This window comes from Phaseolus vulgaris, chromosome 1, assembly GCF_051622355.1.
Source record: "Phaseolus vulgaris cultivar YP4 chromosome 1, ASM5162235v1, whole genome shotgun sequence".
Classification (NCBI taxonomy): Eukaryota; Viridiplantae; Streptophyta; class Magnoliopsida; order Fabales; family Fabaceae; genus Phaseolus; species Phaseolus vulgaris.
The window spans coordinates 11049195-11058842 of record NC_143498.1 but is presented as its reverse complement, the minus strand read 5'-3'; the positions used below and the strand labels follow the sequence as shown (position 1 = coordinate 11058842).

At 35.4% G+C, this 9648-nt stretch overlaps 1 pseudogene; it reads left to right on the top strand.

Annotated features, from left to right (window-relative positions):
• Positions 1–1358: 1358 nt before the first annotated feature.
• LOC150029514 (uncharacterized) lies at positions 1359–9215 on the top strand (annotated as a pseudogene).
• The last annotated feature ends 433 nt before the right edge of the window (positions 9216–9648 follow it).

The window sequence follows — 9648 nt, the reverse complement described above, 5'->3', positions numbered from 1 at the left end:
TTTTATTTGCATGTTAATATTCATTGACTTGTCTTCTTGAGGAATATTCGTCAAGCTTTTCTTTATTTGAAGACTCCACTTTTAGGGTCACATAAAAAACAAAAGAAGATGTTTGAATCACAAATAAAGCAAAAAAATATTAAAAATATGTAAGTCAAAGATTAAAGTACAAAAGACAAGTTCATAAGAACTTGAAATACATGTTTGTCAAAGAATAACAAATAACTCAGATGAAAAAGAGTGTTAGACGACTTTGCCAAGCTATGAACAAATGCTTTTGATGCGGACATCCTCCAAGGTCTTTCTCAAGAGGGAGGGAATGATGCGGACATCCAAGCCCAAGGGCCACGCACAACTTATTTTATTTGGAGTTAGGATTTGAACTCAAGACCAAGTACAAAGTATCAACCTAACCACTGGGACAAATGATCATTCTTGAAATATAAGGATTGTAGTATCGTCTTATTTTCTTACAAACAAGAAAAGACCTTTGTAATTTATACACTATTGGACCTCAGATTAGGGGGACGAATATTTTGACAATTTTTGAGAGTGTTTCTCTGCTAGAGTTTTTCCCTGTATCTTGCGATCTTATTAAGAATCCACCAATTCTTGTGGCGATCATCCTTAGGCTTATCAAACCTTGTTTGTGGCGCCTTCCTTTATCCAGGTTTTTATTGTTACTGTTTTGAATTTATTTTGTTCCGTAACCCTAAATTTCCAATTTTATTGTCATTCCTATTTGGATTAATATCAGTTGGTATTCAGAGCAAAGGTTTGAGTCATAATATAATTGTGCATCCTGAATTTTTTCCCCCTCATTACTGCTCACGGGATACTGTTCATGACACTGTTCACGGTACTGTTTATTTATTTATTTTTTTTAAATTTTTTTTAAAAAAAAAGTAGAAACAAAAAAAAAAAAAAAGGAAGAAGAGGAAAACAGAAATAGAAAAAAAAAAACAAGAGGAAAACAGAAAAAAAAAATAGTTCTTATTCAGTGCATACTTGGTGTTTCTTAAAAGTTTTAAAAGTGTCCTGTCTACATATTTTATTTTCTCTATATATTGTTTTTGCTTGCTGTTTTTTAATTGTCTTGCTTGTTTGTTGATAGTGAAATTGTTCTTCACTATTTTGTTCTTTACTATTATTTTTAATTGATTCTGATTGCTACTTTGATTCTGGATTATTGATTGTTTGATTCTTGTAAGAACCTTAAGTAGAGAAAGAGTGGTAAAAGGCAGTGTGATCATTAGAAAAAAAGTCTTATTGTGTGAAACACGAGTGTTGAGTATAAACACGTGAGAAAGTGGCGTGAGGCCCAAACTTATTGTTATTTGTAATCTGTTTACTTGAGCATGGCAGGGAACCGTCAGATAGTGGACTGTCTCAACTACAGATGCAAGCCTTAACACAACACTTGGAAAGGATAATGAAACAACAAAGTGATGGACTCCATGAGAGGTTGGATCAAATGGAGCAAAAGCACAACAAGTAAATCCAGAAAATAGAGGGGGAGATAGGAGGAGGAGAAGAGAAAATGATGGAGAACAAAGAACTCTGAGAATTGATGGAATAAAATTAAATATTCCCACATTCAATGGGAAAAGTGATCCTGATGCTTACTTGGAGTGGGAAATTAAAGTGGAGCATGTATTTGCTTGCAATGAGTACAATGAGGAGCAGAAGATGAAGTTGGCAGCAGCTGAATTTTCAGCTTATGCTTTAACTTGGTGGAATAAATACCAAAGGGACAGAACTAGATATGAAGAACCCATGGTAGAATCTTGGACAAAAATGAAAAAGATTATGAGGAAGAGATATATTCCAGCAAGCTACAATAGGGATTTGCAACTCAAACTCCAAAAAATGACTCAAGGAAATAAAAGTGTGGAAGAGTATTTTAAAGAGATGGAGGTGACCATGATTAGAGCTGGAAAGAATGAAGAAAATGAAGCAATCATGGCTAGGTTTTTGAATGGACTGAACTACGATATTAGGGATATTGTGGAGCTGCAAGAGTATGTTGACATTGAGGACTTGTTGCATAAGGCTAACCAAGTAGAACAACAACTCAAGAGGAAAGGAATCATGAGGAGGAGTTCTAACAATAATAATAATTCCAACTGGAAGGATAAGGTGATGAAGAATAAAAGAGTTCCCTCAAGTTCAGGCATGTCTTCAAGTGGGAAGTCATCTAATAGATATAATAATTCACCACCTAAAAGGAAGAAAAGTGATGCCAAATGTTTCAAATGCTTAGGAAGGGGACATTATGCTGCAGAATGTCTAACAAAAAAAACTATGTACATGTTATCAAATGGACAAATAGACAGTGAACCTTCAAGTGAAGAAGAAAAGGAGGATGTAGAGGTGGAGTTGGATGCATTGGAGGGTGATTTGTTGATGATTTGAAGGCTTTTAGGAAGCAAAATGCAAGCTTTGGACTAAACCCAAAGGGAAAATATTTTCCATACTAGATGTTCCATTCAAGGGAAAATATGTTCACTCATAGTTGATGGAGGAAGTTGCACCAATGTAGCTAGCTCAAGACTAGTTACCAAATTGAATTTGGAGACAAAACCGCACCCAAGGCCATACAAGCTTCAATGGCTTAGTGAAGATGGAGAGATGATAGTGAGTAAACAAGTGGAGGTGAACCTATCCATAGGACAATATAATGACAATGTCTTATGTGATGTGGTTCCAATGGAGGCAACTCACATTTTGTTAGGGAGGCCGTGGCAGTTTGACACCAAGGCTATTCATGATGGTTTCACCAATAAAATCTCTTTCATGCAGAATAATAAAAAGATCATTCTCAAACCCTTATCTCCTAGAGAGGTGTGTGAGGATCAAATCAAATTGAGAGAAAAGAGAGTCCAAGAGAAAAGAGAGATGAGTGAAACACCTAAACAGAGCAAGAGTGAAACTGATGGCATTCTCATGGAGCTCTTCTTGGATGTTGGTGAAAAATGGTGCGGAAGCTTATGGATGCAATGGGCAAGGTCCTCCTAGGAGTTGTGGTGACCTTGAAGGTGCATGAAGAGTATGGAATAAGGGAGGTTCGGCCAGCCCTTTGATAGATGGTGAAAATGAAGATTAGGTCCTAGAAACTAGGCAAAGGCAATGTATGGCACTAAATTGGCAGCATAACATTACTCTCATTAATCTTGCAAATACAAGAGTCAAGCCCTCTTATTTATAATGTTTAGAGGGCTGAAAATTCAAAAGAAAGTGGAGGGAAATTCAAATGAGAAGCATTTGAATTTGGAGCCAATTCCTAGTCACAAGGGAAGTGTGACTTGGTTTCTTTTTTTGGCACCTCCTAAATCTATACCTACACCTTCTTTTGTGTCACATGGAAGGTGTGACTTAGCTTTTTTTACATTTGCACCTCTTATATTTATATCTACACCTCCCTTTATGTTCTACTAAAAAAATACTCAAAAGTAATTACAAAAGAAAGACATCCAATGATGCTTAGTTTGCCCATATCTTCTATTTGTTGGGCTTGAGTTGAAGCTTGAACTTGTATTTGGGCTTGGGCTTGGGCTTTTTCTATCATGGGCTTGGGCCTCTTCCATCATCCCCTCCCTCTTGAAAAGGATTTGTCCTCAAATCCAATGCTTCTTCTTCATTATCATTATGTGGATGTATGTGGCTGGATGGTTTCCATCATCCCCTCCTTCTTGAGAGGATCTGTCCTCAGATCTACAGGTTTGACCTCGAACAACAACCTTATTCCTATTTTGAAAACTAGGCTCGTCCTCCAGGATCAAATGTCCATGTCTGTGAGTCATCAAACAAATCAAATGTGTTAGTTTGAGCAGTTGTGTAAACATTAATTTCAGGAAGTTGCCATTCCTTTTGTTTTTCTATTGTTTTTGGCAACTTCTCATAATATTTCTCTATTTGTTGTTGTATTTGTTCTTGAATCCTCTCATGCATTTTCTTAACAAAATCATCTTTTGCAACTCCTTCCTTACGCACAAAGGTATGTGGATTAGGAAGGGGTAATAAATCTAAAGGAGAAAGAGGATTAAGTCCATATACAACTTCAAATGGGAAAATATTGGTAGTTTTGTGAACTACGCTATGGTATGTATGCTCATCTCTAGAGTTATGTTTGTCCTTTTATGATTATTCTAGGCATAGTAGAATGAGCTAGATTTTCAAATGTATTTTGACCATGCTTTTGAGGATGATAAGAATTTAAAGTGTACAACTTAGTTGCAAGTTTTCCCAAGAGAATCCTCAAATCATGGTTTGCGAAATTTGGAGCTCTATCCAACACTATGCTTGAAGATAAACCATGAGGATGTATCACTTCTCTAGAGAAGAGTTTATCCATATCCATGAAAATGGAATCAAAACCTTTTGTTGTCCTAGGAAGCTCTAATATGAAAGTTGTGTCTTCCCAAGGATCATTTGCAAAAGGTGAAGGAGTATAGAGTTCTTGAGACATTGCCTTAGGTGTAGTTTGAAAACAAGAATTGTACCTAAGGTAATGTCTTTGAACCTCTTTTCTCATGGGGGACAAAAGTTTTCCTTTTAAAAGCTCTAGAGTTTTATCAACTCTAATTTGACCCATGAGTTCTCCTTCATGAAGACTTTCTCTCTTATGTGTAAAGATAGTCTCGTTGTTACAACCATTGTTTATGAGAATTTGTACACTTGGCAATGGTTGTCTCAATAAGACATGACAAGTTTCTTTAGGCACTACCTCACATAAAAATTTATTTTTGTAGATGCTTATAGATAACTTGACATTCAATTGGTGATATCTTAGCACATATGAGAAATAATCTACTTTATCTTTATCTATGCAAGCTTCTTTTAAAGACTCTTCTTTTTTGCTTATGCTTGCAAGTGTTCCTTTACAAGAGGTAAGGCTAGGTTGTTCAACAAGAAGCATGTTTTCAAGGGTATTTTCAATGTGTTTGCCTTATTGAATGACCTTGTGGGAAGGAACACTCTTCTCCCACGCCTTTTGTTTCACAAGGTTCTCTTGCTTTTCTATTTTTACATTTTCATCACTCTCACTAGCTTCTTTTTCTTGGCTACTATTCTCATCTTTGTCCCTTAAGATCATAGATCTTTCATTGGAACATTGAGATGCTAATTGATCATTGCCAAGGTATTCTAAACATGGAATTTCTCTAGCTTAAGTGTGAGAGATATGCTTGGTTAGGTTTTGGGAAAGTTCTAGAGATGTTTCTTGTATATGTTCTTCCCCTCTATGGAACTCATCCTTGTCATAAGATACATAGTATGAACTTTGTTTTTGACTTGATTGTTTTCTCAAAATTTTTTTTTCAACTTTAATGCTAAGTTGAATCAAGTCATTTAAATCTCTATAAGGTAAAAGTTCAACTTTGTTTCTTATCTCAAGTTTGAGACCACTTAGAAACCTAGCTATGGTGGTATGGTTGTCTTCGTTAATCCTTGCCCTCTCAATATATGATATCATCTTTTGCCAATATTCTTCTACACTCATTTCTTTTTGATGAAGTCTTTGGAGCTTGTTCATCAACTTCCTATTGTAATGTGAGGGAATATGGCGACATCTCAAGGCTCCCCTAAGGTCATTCCAAGATGTAATGGGAGGATCCTTGTGGAGATGTCTCTCTCTTTTTAGGGCTTTCCACCAATACATAGCATCACATTGAAAACTTAAGGTAGCTAAGGGTACTTTCTTTTCTTCACTCACATGGTTGTAAGCAAACAATTGCTCTACCCTCATCTCCCAATATAGACATGTTTCTACATCTTCTTTTCCATAGAAATGAGGTAGCTCTACCTTAACCTCCTTTAGGTTTTCTTGTCTCTCTTTTCTAGCTCTCCTAGGGGGTGGTTCATTTATCCCAAGACTTTCTTCCCCAAAAGAATCATAAACTTGAGAGCTATATGCATGAGAATGTAATTTTTTTTATATTTGAGACTTCTCATCCTTTGCTTTAGTCAATTTATTAGTTTTGGTCTCATTCTCCAATTGTTTAGATGAAATTGATTGAATATCTTTGGAAAGTTGTTTCAAAAGGGATTTGATGGATTTCATATCACTTTCCATAGACTTTGAAGAATGAGAAGACATGACTAGAGCTTTGAGTCTAGAAATGTTTTACTTTGAGAAAAATGAGGGAAGTTAAAGAAGGTAGTTTTCCAGGTAAGAGAGGTGAGTCACAATGGACTACTTAAATACCAAGTCTTGCCTTAGCCAAAAACTATCCCTCAATGTCTTCACACAAATCTTTCTCTTGGTAAACCACTTAAAACACAATTAAGTTGGAGAAATCAAATTTTTAATGCAAGAAAACAATGCAAACTATCTAATCAACCAAGCAAAATTAACAAAGCTTAAACAAGACAAAACAGTTTGATAAGCGTAGCTAATTAAAGGTAAAAAGATGCAATTAAAACAATTAACAATTGCTAAGCTAGATAGTTCTAAACTAGTCGATCCTAGGTGAGGCTTCTTGGAGACTTGGAGCCCTTGAAGACACACTCACCGTCTAATTACGTAATTAAAGAAGTAATTAACAAAAGTTAAGTTACAAAGAAAATAAGTGAAACTCCCTTTGTTGATTTTTTTTTTCTATTGGCACTTCCTTGGTTGTCTCTTCTTTGTTGGGCCTTCCAATGTATGTGGTGTTTTTGGTAGGTGTTTGCACACTGTTTTTATAATATTTATCATTTGTTTTCTATTGACTCTTTTGAACTGATTCTTTTTTTGTCTTTTCTGTAACACCTCAATCTTGCATAATCCAGACGATAAAAAATTTCCTATTTGGAAAAATAAATTTTCTTAAGCAAAACAGCCAGCACAGAGTTATGCAAAACAAGGGATTCTGTAAATCTGGAAAAACAACAAGATATACCAAAAGAAAGACACAATGGAATTGATGAAATGGAATTTGTGTAGATCTAAACACAAATATGAACTCAAGCTAAAAATAAAAAGCATCAAAGGATAAAAAACACAGCAGATTCAGATCAAGCATTTATACCAAAATCAAGAAACAAATAAGCCAAACAAAGTACTACTATGATTTGATGACATTTTGGAAGAACATGACTAGACAAAACACATATAGATTCAGAAATTAAAAGACTCAAATGAACATAATATGAACCAATTAAAATTGCAATAAGGACTCAAATACCTAAAATAAAACAGCAACACAAACTATATGGAATCCTACCAAAAATTGCCAAAGATTGCTCAAGAACAATTGAACAAGATGCACCGATTGGAATTTCCAAACAGCACACCAATTCAAAGCAAAAATAAAAAAAAACAGCAAGACAAATATGGAAGATGAAGAACAACACGGATTAAAGAAGAACTCAAAAAGAAAATGACCAAGAAATACTCATATTTGAAGAACCTTTGCTCATGATACCAAATGATGGCATTCTCATGGAGCTCTTCTTGGATGTTGGTGAAAAATGGTGCGGAAGCTTATGGATGCAATGGGCAAAGGTCCTCCTAGGAGTTGTGGTGACCTTGAAGGTGCATGAAGAGTATGGAAGAAGGGAGGTTCGGCCAGCCCTTTGATAGATGATGAAAATGAAGATTAGGTCCTAGAAACTAGGCAAAGGCAATGTATGGCACTAAATTGGCAACATAACATTACTCTCATTAATCTTGCAAATACAAGAGCCAAGCTCTCTTATTTATAGTGTTTAGAGGGCTGGAAATTCAAAAGAAAGTGGAGGGAAATTCAAATGAGAAGTATTTGAATTTGGAGCCAATTCCTAGTCACAAGGGAAGTGTGGCTTGGTTTCTTTTTTTTGGCACCTCCTAAATGTATACCTACACCTTCTTTTGTGTCACATGGAAGGTGTGACTTAGCTTTTTTTACATTTGCACCTCTTATATTTATATCTACACCTCCCTTTATGTTCTACTAAAAAATACTCAAAGCCAATTACAAAAGAAAGACATCCAATGATGCTTAGTTTACCCATATCTTCTATTTGTTGGGCTTGGGCTTGGGCTTTTTCTATCATGGGTTTGGGCCTCTTCCATCATCCCCTCCCTCTTGAAAAGGATTTGTCGTCAAATCCAATGCTTCTTCTTCATCATCATTATGTGGATGTATGTGGCTGGATGGTTTCCATCAGAAACACTTAAAAAGAGAGAAACTCATGAGAGAAAAATGAGTGGATTACTGAAAGTGAATGAAGTGAAGAAGTTGCTACTTTCTAGCAAACCTCTTTATTTACCTTATTGCGAAAAAAACACTTTGGTTGCTGACCATTCTAACCAAATTAATTTTCTTCCTAGTGTTGATTCTGTTTTGCAGGAAATCCAAACTCAAGTTGAAGCATTGATGAACAAAGGATGGGTACAAGAGACCATGAGCCCATGTGTTGTTCCAGTAATTTTGGTGCCTAAAAATGATGGTTATTGGAGGATGTGCACAGATTGCAGAGCACTCAATAACATTACCATTAAGTATAAACACCATATTCCCAGGTTAGATGATTTAATGGATGAATTGTATGGTGGTTGTATATTTTCAAAAATTGACTTAAGAAGTGGTTGCCATCGAATGAGGATTAGGAATGGGAATGAATGGAAAACTGTCTTTACAACAAAATATGGATTGTATGACTGGCGTGTGTTGCTATTTGGGCTAACAAATGCCTCAAGCACTTTTATGAGATTAATGAACTATGTTTTGAGAGAATTTTTGGGCAACTTTTTTGTGGTGTTTTTTTATGACATCTTGATCTATAGCACTAGTTTGGAATTACATGAGGAACATTTGTGTGCTGTTTTGAATGTTCTTAGAAAAGAAAAGTTGTATGCTAATCTTGATAAATGCAGATTTTGTACTGAACAAATTGCGTTCTTGGGTTTTGTGGTAAGTGCTAAAGGAGTTCAGGTAGATTATGAAAAAGTGAATGCTATCTAAGAATTATGTTTACATCATGTTGAGTTTGCTTACAATATGGTTGTTGACAACACATCGAATTGTGATCCATTTGAAATTTTGTATGGATTAAATCCTTTAACTCCAATAGATTTGTTAACTATGCCTAACATTTTTGTTTTAAAGCATAAAGATACACAGGCTAAGGTTGGCTATGTGAGAAAGCAACATAAAAAGGTTGAAGCACAAGTTGAATGTTCTTCTAAACAAGTTAACAAAGGAAGAAAGAAAGTAATCTTTGATCCTGGAGATGGGTCTGGGTACACATGAGGAAAGAAATGTTAACTAGACAAAGAAAATCCAAGCTTCAATACGAGATGGACCTTGAATTCAAGAGGGAGGGAATGATGCAGACATCCTCCAAGGTCTTTCTCAAGAGGGAGGGAATGATGCCGACATCCAAGCCTAAGGGCCACACACAACAAGATTGGAATATTAAAATAAAATAACATTATTATTTTATTTGGAGTTAGGATTTGAACTCAGGACCAAGTACAGAGTATCAACCTAACCATTGGGACAAATGATCATTCTTAAAATATAAGGATTGTAGTATCATCTTATTTTCTTACAAACAAGAAAAAACCTTTGTAATTTATACACTATTGGACCTCAGATTAGGGGGACGAATATTTTGACAATTTTTTAGAGTGTTTCTCTGCTAGGGTTTTTCCTGTATCTTGCGATCTTATCAAGAATCCAC